General features: G+C 34.0%; 1 pseudogene; it reads left to right on the top strand.

Annotated features, from left to right (window-relative positions):
- The first annotated feature begins 6146 nt into the window (after positions 1 to 6146).
- LOC115994993 lies at positions 6147 to 9435 on the top strand (annotated as a pseudogene).
- Positions 9436 to 12876: the final 3441 nt, after the last annotated feature.

Below are 12876 nucleotides of genomic sequence, written 5' to 3'. Positions count from 1 at the left end.
ATAAAACCAACTAGATGAAGCACATGTGCACTTGCACATGGTCATTTTTGTCAATTAGGAAAAATGCATCCCTACCCAGTTTTCTCCCCATTTTAGGGAGAAAACATTTTGGTGGGCCTGGAGAGAAAACACCCGGGCCTCACCATTTATTTTTCTTCCTTCCAACCTAACCAAACACACTATAAAAAAGTTTTCATTCACATTTCCTCTCCAAAATTTTTCATTCACCTTATTTTACCTCTAAACAAACACACCCTAAAAGTAAAAGGGAGGGAGATTGCTTGAAAATAAAATGGATGACATAAATGTAAAGACCCTAGATGCCTAGGTGAGAGGGAAAACTTTGGCGAGAAAATGAGAGGGAAAACTTTTTTAAGAGTGTGTTTAGTTGAGTAAGGAGAAGAGAAAAAAAATGGTGGAGCCCAAGTGTTTTCTCCCCAAACCCACCAAAATATTTTCTCCCTAACATGGAGAGAAAACTAAGCGAGGATGAATTTTTTTTCTTGATTGACAAAAATGCCCATGTGCATATGGACTTCTTCAAGTTGCCTTTTTTATTTTCTTCTCCCCGGGGCAGTAATGTTGTCTTTTGCCTTTTTATTTTAAATTTTTTATTTATTTATGTGGCAACATTGCCTCTTCTTTTTTATTTTTTTTTTTCTATCCTTTTTTTTCTCTTTTGATTTTTTAGGCCTAGGCGTGCCTTCTTTCTTCTTTTGGGCAGCAACGTTGCCTTTTTTTTTTTTGTTCTCTTTTTTTTCTTTTGATTTTCTAGGCCTAGGTGTGATAATAGTTTTTTATTTTTAACTAGACGTGATTTTTTTTTTGGGACATGATTTTATTTTTTTAATAAATTGGGATTACTCTTTTTTTTTTTTTTTTTTTTTAATGGTTATTTGTCACTTTTTTGTTTTAATTGAGCATCATTCTTTAATAAATGATATATGAGTAAATTTATTCAAACTCATTTTTTCCATCCCTCCACTTTTCCACTCCCAACCAAACAAAAAGGAGAGAAAATAAAATCTTTTTGGGATATGATTTTTTTTTTTTTAATAAATTTGGGTGATTACTCCCCTTTTTTTATGGTTATTTGTCACTTTTTTGTTTTAATTGGGTATAATTCTTTAATAAGGGTATATGAGTAAATTTATTCAAACTCATTTTTTCCATCCCCACGCTTTTCCACTCCCAACCAAACAAAAAGGAGAGAAAATAAAATCTTTTCTATCCTCCTACTCTTCCATCCTCTTACCATTTTCTATCTTCCTACTTTTCCACTCCAACCAAACAGACCCTAAGGGTACTTCCCATACAAATCCTAGGAGATGGTCCAGTACCCATCTAGGGAAGCAAGCACAATATTACAAACAAAAAATAATAATATAAGCATAAAGATAAAGAGATATACAACAATATAGGAATTTAAAGCAAGTAAAATAAAGAGACAATGAATAAAAAAAAGAGCATTTTTATATTTAATGTATGATGTTATAATAACAAAAGAAAGGGGAATGGGTATAGCTATAGGGAAGCTAACCCAATCCCTTACAACTTACCCACCTACCAAAATAGGACTTTTTTTGTGCTAAAAGTCTGAGAGTGGTTTCCTAGGGAAAAACGAGAGAGAGAGAGAGAGAGAGAGAGTCCTATCCTAGAGAATTTTTGTAGGAATTTTGTGTCTCCTAGTGTGTATTTCCAAGTGGAGGGGGGATGATATTTATAGGGATGGAGGGAGGGGTAGGTGGCACTCATTCTACTGAGCACCAGCTATAGCAACGGTTGTAACTCTAGTTCTGATGTCCAGCTGTCCCTTTAGAATCTTCTCCATCCTTCTTTTCCAATTTTCTGAATTTCCTCTTTTTTGACACTATTTTTAGGTTGCTGTTTGGAGGTCTTTCCAGGTTCCAATTTCTTCAAACTTTATATCCCTGGAAAGCTCTAAATATCTAGTTTCTAATGATCCTAACCTCGTAAGATTTGGAGCTATGGTTTTCAAGATATCACGTTCGGAAGGAAGGTGACGCAGTGTTGAAAATTTGTGATGTTTTTCCTTGAAAAATTCGTATCTTCCAAATTAAGGCAAATCTCATCGAGCCCTTTTTATGAGAGGTATTCAATACCTTATTCTTTGAGTTAGTTGAACCGGATCGCTCCAGTTCTTGCCTAATTGGTACAGTTTATTGTGCGAAGTTGGCCTAAAAACTGCCCGTTTTTCCAAAAAAAAAAAAGGGTGAAGTTTTCTATTGGGTTTTGGTATTTTGATGATATCTTACCTTTTTAACTCTGATTTTGGCCCATAAACTACCATTTTGAAGAGAAAAATATGCCCTATGAGACGGTCCAAAATTCAACTCGATCAAATGGTTGGATCGAAAAGTCAACCTTTTAACCACACTTGAGTAGGGTTTTGGCCTCAATTGCTATAAAAAGGGTTTTTAAATGTTGTAACCCCTTTATCCACCATCCAATCATATTTGTATTTATTTTTTACCCTTTTTGGCTTTGAAACTTGTATTTTTGTACCTTTTTTCAATTTCTCTAAATTTTTTGTCTTTATTTTGGCGCATGAATCAGGGCTGGACAAAATATGGTATCGACAAAGATAAAGGAGAGTTTGATTCATAAACTCATCTTTCACGCATAATTTTAAACTATAAAAGTAACAACTGAACTCAATAACCAACAAAATCTCCAACTACAAAGTAACAATTGAATTAATGAAATCATGTGACTTGCTTATCTTTTAACTAAAACAGGCGCACTTGTTTAGAACTTAAGAGTTAAGATACATTGTCGTGTTCCTCTTAATGAAACAATGCGTCAAGACTCAAGGCCAATGCATTTAATAAATTGGTGTGTTTTTCGCTCCTGTTCTTCACAATTTGCACACACAATTTGCAACACCCTATGATAGATCACTACTCTCTGCTTACTCTTTTTTTTCATCTTATTTGCCCAAATAATTGGATTTAGAAATTTCAAATTTTAAAGGCATTTATCCCATCTATAAAATTGTTTGATTAGAGAGACTTAGCTGATTGGTTGCTACTAATTTGGTGGAGTTTGTATTATTTTGAAAATTAGACGAGGATCACCTATATGATGGTCACTTTACATGAGTACAATTACACTTCAAAAAGAATTGAATCAAGGCTAGTTGGCTTAATTAACAATTGAATTCAGTTACCATGGTAAATGAGTGTTGATGTATCAAAGACTTGGTCCTTGTGTTTCAAATAGCCATAACTACAAAATAAATAAATAAAAAAAGAGAAAAGAAAAGCCACACACAAATGAAAGAAAGAAAGAAAGGAAAAAAAGAAACCCAAGTGAGGTGGAAATGGGGTCGGGTGGGGCCAAGGGATAAGGTCTTTACCTCCATCCCATATGATGGGGCAAACTGCCTTACCTCATGGGGCTTCGTGGGGCCCTACTATGCAAAATTTTACTTCGTGTGAAATTGTCACATCCCATCCCACACCTATTACAATTTTTTTTTTTTTTTTTTTATAAAAAAAACCAGCTTATATACTTGAAATTACAGTTAAATTTATTACATCAAATCAAATTAGTTTTTAGTAAGGATTGAATAATATTATCCAAAGTGTTTATCAATACAATATCACAATAAAATAAAAAGCCTTAATATATATATATATATATATTAAATGCACAGTATAATAAAAACTAATTCTCAAAAAAGAGAGTCGCCACTCTTAAGCTTTGTTTGGTTTTAGAGGAAGAAGAGGGAAAGGAAGAGAAATTATATGTTTTTCGCTATTTGGATAGCATGAGAGAAAAAAAAAATGTATTAAATTTGTTAACAATCCTGTTATTTTAAGCCCACATTTTTCCCTTTCCCCTTGTTCATTTTCTTTTCTCTTCCACTCCTTTCCCTCAAACCAAACATAGGGTTTAAAGTTTTAGCAAATAAATAGAGAAATCCATCCAAAACCACTTCGCATTGACCTAACTTGTTTGACCAACCTTCAAACTTAGCGGATGAATGGCAACTCACCCAACTCTAATGAGGGAATTTTTCTCGCCAAACAATAAAAGGTCATTAATTATTTGCTGTCTTGCATTCTTTCTCTCTCTCTCGATTATGCTCTCTCTTCAACTTGCCATTTTTAGAAAGGAGTTCACCGTTAATTGGGCTTGCTGGCACAAGGAAAGGAGTGCCGATCGAAATCCATTTTAGGTACTATTGATTTGGTTTGAAATTCCTCCAAATTTTCTTGATTTGTGCTTCAATTGCTTGATGATGATGGGTGTGTGTGTCTACCATGTATCGATGGGTAGCCTGCGGTGTGTGGGATTGGTTGTGCTACAAGTGTGGTTTGCTTGATGATGGGTTCAATTTTTGTGGCTCTTTTTTTCATTAATCTTGAATTAGAGTTTCTATTTCAGTAGTTGATGCGATTTGTTACTCAAAATCATCATTTTTCTTGACCCATTTTCACATCTGTTTAACTGTGTTTGTTCATGTTTTAGGGTTTTAAACAGAACAACTCTATTTTTTTTGTTCAAGTTATATTGCATGATGGGTTTGTTCTAGTCAACCAATGATGGTTCTTTACAACCTATTGACTATTCCTTGTGTTGCATGTCAAGCATGTGGATCTACTACCACTCATGGAGTATCAAACTGTGAATAAATTTTGCTATTATGTGTTACAGCTTTGAATGTTACCTACAAGCACTTAGTCCTTGAGGAAAGCATGTTTGTGTGAATGCAATCTTGGATCATGGCCTGAGGGAAGTGTGTTTTTGTTTTAAAAGTAAATATGTTTATGGTACTTGTTGTTGATGGATATTGTTCTTTGTGGTTGAATTTGCAAGGTGTAGCACCACCAAAAATAAGGCCCCGGGTCAAGTTATGGTCTTGGGCATTGGTAAGATGTTTTTATTCCAAAATGTGGATGAGATGTTGAATTTTGTAACTCAATTTAACTTATGTCAGTAGATGCATGCAAGGCAATGGTGGTTAAGATGGGTTAATTGCATGGAATTTTTTGGGTTTTTGTTGAAATGGTTGTTGGGTTTTGTGCAGTGGTGGTGGTGTCGTGAATGTGGTGGTGGCTCGTTGTGGTGTGGTGGTGGTTGTATATGTTGAGAGGAGAGAAAATAAATAAATATTTAAGTGAAGTAAGAAATAAAGTATTGAGTCTAATGTGTGCATACAAAACTTGGATATCTAAACTAGAAAAATAAAGTTTTTTGGGTTAGTTTCGCTAAAAATTTGAGGAGGCTGATTTTAGAACCTTGTTTTGCACTGAGACTCTCCTTTATTTCATTCTCTCCCATGACCCATTTTCCCACCTTACTTGTATTTCACCCATTTTCCCTCACCATCTCCACCCCCCTTTTTGCCACCATGCGTTGACACCACTGTCTTTTCTGGGTAACTTTATTTTTTGGTGCTTATATTGGCATATTCATTGGAATTATATGTTTATATTTTAAGCTTATTAGAGTGCACTTGTATTGTATTATAGACTTGTCATAGTTGTAAAGAGAGATTATATATATGTAATTGTGTCAACTCCGTACTCATATTCACCAAAACTCAATTGATTTCCCCAACCCCCCCCCCCCCCCCTTCACTCAAACTATGCTAAAGCCGAAAGTATTTTCTCCCACCCCACTTATCACTCATGTATTAGCTATGATGCATGGATACAAATATGGGTATCGGTACGGTAACGGTACGAGTATGAGGATACAACATTTTTAAAAAAAATCTAGGATATGATACGTCAAGGATATGACAAGTAATTAATTAATTAATATTTATTTTTAGGTATATTTAAATATTTTTGTACATATTTTATGTTTATTTTAAGTTTTAAAATTAAGTAACAATATATCACATTCTATTGTTTTTATTATCTAATGTTTGATGTTTCTAATGTTTCTTTTATATATATATATATATATATATATGATATCACAGACCCACATATAACATACCCATTATCAGCAAAAAAATAAAAATAAAATAATATATATACTCTGAGTCACAAACCCATGTGGGCCAAGACAATGGGCCACACCACAACAAAACAAACATACCCATTCTCAGCCCAAAAAAAAAAAACCATTCTCTGGTCTTTGAGTCACAGACCCACAACAAACATGAGCCGAGCCGAAGGGCCCGAGGCCCAAAACCCAAAACGAAAAAACAGAGAGAAGGGAAGGCGAAAAGGGAAAGAAAAAAAAAAAAAATCCTCTCGGCGATTCCGATTTCCGATTCAGAACAGAGGCAAGCGAGAGGCGAGGTAGAGAGAGTGACAGTTTGAGAGACTTACCGGCGGCAAGAAGAAGGAGGAGGAGCTCTTGTCGTGGGTCTGTCTGTGACGGCAAGCTCAGAGCAGAGTGGAGACTTTTGAGAGTGAGCGACTGAGAGAGTAGAAAGGAGAGAGTGATAGATCGGGTGAAGGTGAAGCAAAATTAGGGCTCCTTATATGGTCAGAAATCATCCAGGTGTCAAAATTCTTCTCTCTCTTCCTTTTTTTTTTTTTTTCTCCAGTATCCTATCGGATACTCGCCATATCTCGGACGTATCCGAGCCGTATCGGAATTAAAAAATGATTTTCTTCGACTCGATACTCTTCGGGTACGTTCGTACCGGTATGCCAACCGAATCCGTATCGGATACCGATACGATGGCATTTTTGCCGTATCGGTGCATCAGAGTATTAGATATTGATAATGACCAATATTATTGAGTGTATAATATGACCCATTTCTCTTTCCTTGTGATGCAGATTTCAACTGAATATTACATATTTCTTCTTCTATTGAATTCCTTTGTGTTCCGAACCTGTTAGAGAATTCAAAAAGCTTTTACAAAATGAGTGCAGGTACTCTCTCTCTTTCTTTTTATTGTCCTATGTTTGGCTGCTTAGAGAAAGCAGAGAATATGAAATATGCAATTCTGCACTTCTGTTTTGTAATTTTTTATGGGAAAAAAGTGTTTAGGAGCTCATTCATGTAAGATAAACAATCATAGTAAGGTCAGCTAAGTGGAAAATGCCAACATTTCAATCTTTTTTGTGCTTCTTTTGGGATTTGGAGGTCATAGGGAAAATGGGTCCTTTGAAATATTGCTATTTTGGGATTTTGATGCAAAAAAGAATGAAAATTGTGGATATGAGATTTGATAACAGTAATTCCAATTTGCTTAGGGATAAGATACATGCATTTGTGGTTTGCTTGAAATTTTAAGTATTTATCTTCATTTGTATTAGAAATGTTTTGTGTTTCTTATGTAGGAAATGTTCTTATATATTTCATCATTTGTAGCTTAGAGCTTCTTTCTTATTGGATCTTTTAGATAGTGTTAGATGAGAGATTAGAAGGAAAATTATTATTGATTTCCATGAGATTCCAGGTAGGAAATAGCACTATAAAATAGTTGTGGCAGAAAAAAAACATTGGTTTTCATCAAATAATCAGATATGCAGTCATGAAAAGCAATAACGATTAGACTGCAAATTGTAGATGACAATATATATATATATATATATTGAGAATAAAGTTGCCTAGAAAGATAAATTGTAGATGACAATATATATATATATATATATTTAAATTTGTAAGTTTGCTTTTCTCTTCTGTAATGGTAAAGCATACTAGAATTACTAAAAAAGAAAAATGCCCCTTTTGTCCTTAAGCCATCCCCCCCCCCCCTCCCAAAAAAAAAAAAAAAATCAATGGAGTTTTCTTTTTGTTTGCATGCTAAGAAAACTGAGGAAAAGAAGAGTTAATATATATTTGACTTCTTTGTGTTTTGGCTTCCAATAAACTGGGAAGTTTTGGCTTAAGGAAGAAGAGAAGTTTTATCAATGTGCTTGTGGGCTTAGATCTTTTGTTGATTAAGTAAAAATTAATAAAAGCATATTTGTTTCTAGGAAGTTGTATGTCCATGGCAACCTCCCCAATGAGAGTATTTGTGTATGATTATTTCTAGTGATCTTGCTTGGTTCTTATGGAAATTCTGACTTATGAGGTTGAACAACATCTTCTTATGGGAATTTTGGCTTGAGAAATAATTATAATTCTTTAACTCTTTTAATAGTTGTACTTGTACCTGTATACCTAGAGAAACCAACACAATATAGAAATATTTTGCTAGCCTTTGTAGTGATACTGATATAGGCTGAACTATTGTTCTGTTGTGAAGTGGATGGAAAGGTGATTCTCGTGGTGGATTCATTTGGGTTTTTTTAAATAAAATTCTAAATTTTTGAGAATTTTTTTTTTCTTTTTTTTAAGAATAGCTGACAGATGGAAGTAATTAAGTTTACAAATTTTACTTTCTTCTTTCCTTTTCCTACTGTTATTATGCAACATCGAATAAAGGCTGTAAGTTTTTATTATTCTGGTTATTTTAAAATATGAATGTTAATGCCCACCATGCTAGAAAACAAGGTTCAGTACTCCTATGTAAGTGAATGACGTCTTCTCCTTCTTTTTCTTTTCTTTTTCTTTTCTTTTTTTTTTCCCCTGCAATTGTCTTTTGATAGGAATGAACCGATCACAAGGGCTCTCATCTCTGAAGCGTAAACAGCCTGACTCAAAATCACCTATTGAATCTTTGACAGAACATGAGCGTATCCTTTATAATCTGATCCGAAGCAAGCAAGACATGGCTATTTGGACAAGAGACATGAAATGAGAAACAAACATCCCCGACAATGTGTGCTTAACAAATCCCTCAAAGCACTTCAAGCTAAGAAACTGATAAAAGAGGTTGTAACCATCCAAAATAAAGGCAGAAAACACTATATTGCGACAGAGTTTGAACCATCAAAGGAAATCACTGGTGGAGCTTGGTATGTTGAGGGGAGCCTCGATACAGAGTTTATAAACTTCTTGAAAAAGCACTGTGTGAAGATCATTTATGAGCAAAAGATTGTTACACTGGAGGAAATTTTGGACACAATAAGGAGGAGTAGAGCCTTCAATGTTGAGTTCACAACTCAGCAAATTGAAGAGATTGTGAATGCTTTGGTTTTGGACAATGAGATATTGGAGGTGAAGAGTACTGGAATGGGGGAGTTTAATTCTATTCCTATTGGGAAAGTTTGTTATAGATGCGCAAGCAAAGCAGGCCTTAAAGCGGAACCGAAAATTGGGGCCATGGCTTCAATTCCATGCGGAGTTTGTCCACAGATAAGTCTATGTACACCGGATGGAATAATTTCCCCAGCGACCTGTGTATACTACACTAAATGGTTGGATTTCTAACTTGCTTGTGTATCACTGCAACGTTTCTGAATCTAAGATGAGTTTATAAAGTTCTTCTCTTTTCCTTTATCACCTTTTTGTTTGGGGTATAGGCTGCATAATTTAGTGCCTCACGGTTTTGTCTATGAATTCAAGGTAAAAACTCTATTTGAATTTTCTATTACTTCTTGTATCTCTTTTTGGATTGTTGGTGACAATTACAATGCAGCAATTCTGTCATTTTCACATGTTTATGATGGCTTGAAATTATAATTAAATCATCCTGACAGCTTCTTAGGATTTGTTATTTCTGCTTTAGTCTAAAGATTGATAAGAGTAATTTTATTGTGAAAGGAATATTGGGGAGAAAATTTGAAGGGATAGGATTTTCTTTTTCTTTTTCTATTGCATTTAAAGTACCCTTTTGATATGCTGAGCTGAATTAGCGAATTTTGGTTGTAAAGAAACTCAAAAATGAACTAAATCAGTTAAGTTTTTCCTTTTAAAGAAGGAAATCCTTCATAAAACAACTTGAACTTGACATTGTCAGAATGCTAACTGCAGTAATTCAGGTTACTTATATGAACTAAATAATCAATGCAAGGAAATCCTTCATAAAACAACTCAACATTGTCAAAATGCTAACTGCAGTAATTCAAGTTACTTAAATGTACCAAATCATTGATGTATGTTTACCCTTTCAATCAGGGAAATCCTTCTTGAGGCAACTTGACATTGTCAAAATGCTAAATACAGCAATTTAAGTTACTTGCTATTACCTGGACAGCTGGCTGAGCTAATGGGAGAGAATTTCACGAAGGATTTCCTTCTTTAAAAGAAAAAAATTTATGTGTAATCCTTATGGCTGCTGCCAATGCAGCTTGAGTTTTATCTTATGTGTAATTTTCATTAGAGATTTGAAAGTTTTAATGATTTCTGCAGAGGATTAGGATTAAAGTAGATTCAATAAAAATGATGTCAAAGGTAGTCCCATAAAAGTGATGCTATACTAATCATAATCTACCATCTCACATGTGAAATTTTTGTGTCTATAGCATTGTTGAATAATAAATCTTGTTTAGCTGTTGTGGTTAGATACCATAAAGGTGAGTGCAAAAAGGAATGAGGTTGAAAGTGTCTTGCAAACAAGAAAATCTTTAAGTTTGGGGATGATTGAAGACATAGCCATTGAAGAGGGATTTACTCGAGTTGCCAAAGTGGGATTTGAAGACCCAAGGAGCTCAGTCTGCTGGGAAATTCTGCAAATCATGGAAGATGTAGAGGGGCGCTGTGGAATTTCCTTTAAACCTTTAAACCTACTACGTAGCGGTTGAATTATATGACTTTTAATGAGTGGAGGAAAATATTGTCCAACTTATATGATGGGTATTTAATATAGTTCAAGGAACCATAAACGTGCAATGAATTTGAATTAGAAGTAGGGCTTGGTAAAACCTTTCACAGTGCTTCCTTGACTCATAAAAGAGTGTATGCTCCTCTAGTAATGATTCAAAAAAATTTCGGAGAGAGACAGAGAGGGCATGGAGAAGCTGAGACTTGAGAGATCACTAACTAGCCAAACATTTGTCATTTGCCTTGAAATGATTCCTTCCTAAAAGGGAGAGCTGGAAGACCCAAACTTGTTTAATCTTGCTCTGTTTATTTCAATCTTTTGTGAATATAGGTTTTCACTTTTTAAAAAAAAAAAATTGGTAGTATGAAAAAAAAAAAAAAAAAGGTCGACCAAAAAACCTGTTAAGATATAACTCATTTTAAAGTTACTATTAAAAACAACTTTATCTCATTTTGGAGCAACTACCAAATATAGAAAAATAAAATAAATTTTCACATTTTCTTGTATTTGGTGGTATCAAAAAAGATATCTAAAAAAGATTTTATTTTTGGTCAATGAAAAACCCTATTAAAGTATGACTCATTTTGAAGAAAAAATTCTATCTCATTTTAAAGTCACTAATAAATTTAGAAAAATGACATAGTTTTTCAAAAAATATAATTATGTTTTTTTTGTTGGAAAGCATTAAAGTCGACACAAACATAGTAAAATATTACTGTAAGAATCTAAGACATAAACTCTAGTTTGTTATTCTTCGTTTCCCAGCTGACTTGGATAAAGATAAACATAGGTTTACTTGTGTCCATCCAAAACCAAAAGTCCCTGTCGAAAAAGACTGACTTGCCCTACTAAAAAAGAAATATGGTTATTTATTGTACCTCTAGTAAAACTCATAATTCATATAAATAAATTAGACAAGACGCAAAGGGGACAAGAATTTGACTGATCTACCCTTGGTTGCTGGAAAGCTCTCTACACTAGTCTACGTATATTATGTACCTTTAGGATTATTCCAAAGATCATACTGCTCCTCACACAATCACTCTTGGGATATAGCTCATAGGAATTTGGAGGAAATGGTGAAAGCAGTGACTTTTTTGCTCTTTTTGGCCTTCCTCTTCACATTCTCACAAGCCAAGTCAATCATTCCTCAACCCCAATAGTTTAGATCCTTCAAGATCAACAATACCCAGATATGAAAATACTCCTCAAAGATTCCCACATGGTGCTTTGATCTTTTTCTAAAAAGATAGATCCCTTTAGAGCAAGAGTCTTTTTTTCTTTTTCTTTTTCTTTTTTGGTTCAAAACAATGGACTTAGACAGACAGAGGTTAACTTGAACAAAATTATTTTATTCCAGTAAAAAAACCAAAAAAAAAAAAAAAAGGTTATGTCACAATTTTTAATTTATGTCTCTAAAATAAATACTAATTTTCTTGTAGAATGTAAAGAGCTGCTCTTACACAGTATCAATAACGACAAGCTGTTCATCAACCAAATATACAAGGGATCAAATCAGTCTTGCATTTGGTGATGCTTATGGCAATCAGGTTCTTCTTAACTCTTTTTTTTTTTTTTGAGAAACAGGTTTTTCTTAACTCACTGTACACATTACACACCCGCACATAAAATAATTAATGTATAAATGTAGATGCGAGTTAGTTCAACAGACCAAGTCTCTTATCGTCCAATAAAATATTTTGATTTTGAATATCGCATGTTCCAAAAATTGTTTTGATTGATGATAAAAGAGCAGTCATGACAGGTATAAATGTATGTAAATGACAATTTTGTGCACATTAATTTAAGTAGATGCATGCATATATGTCATGAGAATCCAGAATGGATAATTAACTAATTGTGTAACTTATTACTGTTTCTTGGATGTAATTACCATTTGTTTGATGATCGGGTGTATGCACCAAGACTGGATGATCCATCAACATGAATGTTTGGGAGGTGCTCTAGAGATACATTTCAGATATTAGGACCATGCTCATACCAAATCTGCTTTGTCTACCTCTACAGGAGTGGATTCGATGGTTGGATGCCTGAGAAAGTGACAATCAATGGTTATAACACCAAGTCTGCTACATTTTATTACAACACTTACATTCCTAATGATGTTTGGTATGGATTCAATCTTTGTAATGGAGCTTCAGTCAGTACAATATAGGAGGAGAAAGATGTTTCTCTCTATTTCATTTTGGGGCTTGTCAAAACTGGTTTCTGTTTGGTCTTTTGATCTTTACTAACCCTCACTTGTCTTGGGTGCTTAATTAGTG

Source organism: Quercus lobata, chromosome 6 (genome assembly GCF_001633185.2).
Source record: "Quercus lobata isolate SW786 chromosome 6, ValleyOak3.0 Primary Assembly, whole genome shotgun sequence".
Taxonomy (NCBI): Eukaryota; Viridiplantae; Streptophyta; class Magnoliopsida; order Fagales; family Fagaceae; genus Quercus; species Quercus lobata.
The sequence above is the reverse complement of the archived record's forward strand: the minus strand, read 5'-3'. Positions and strand labels throughout refer to the sequence as shown.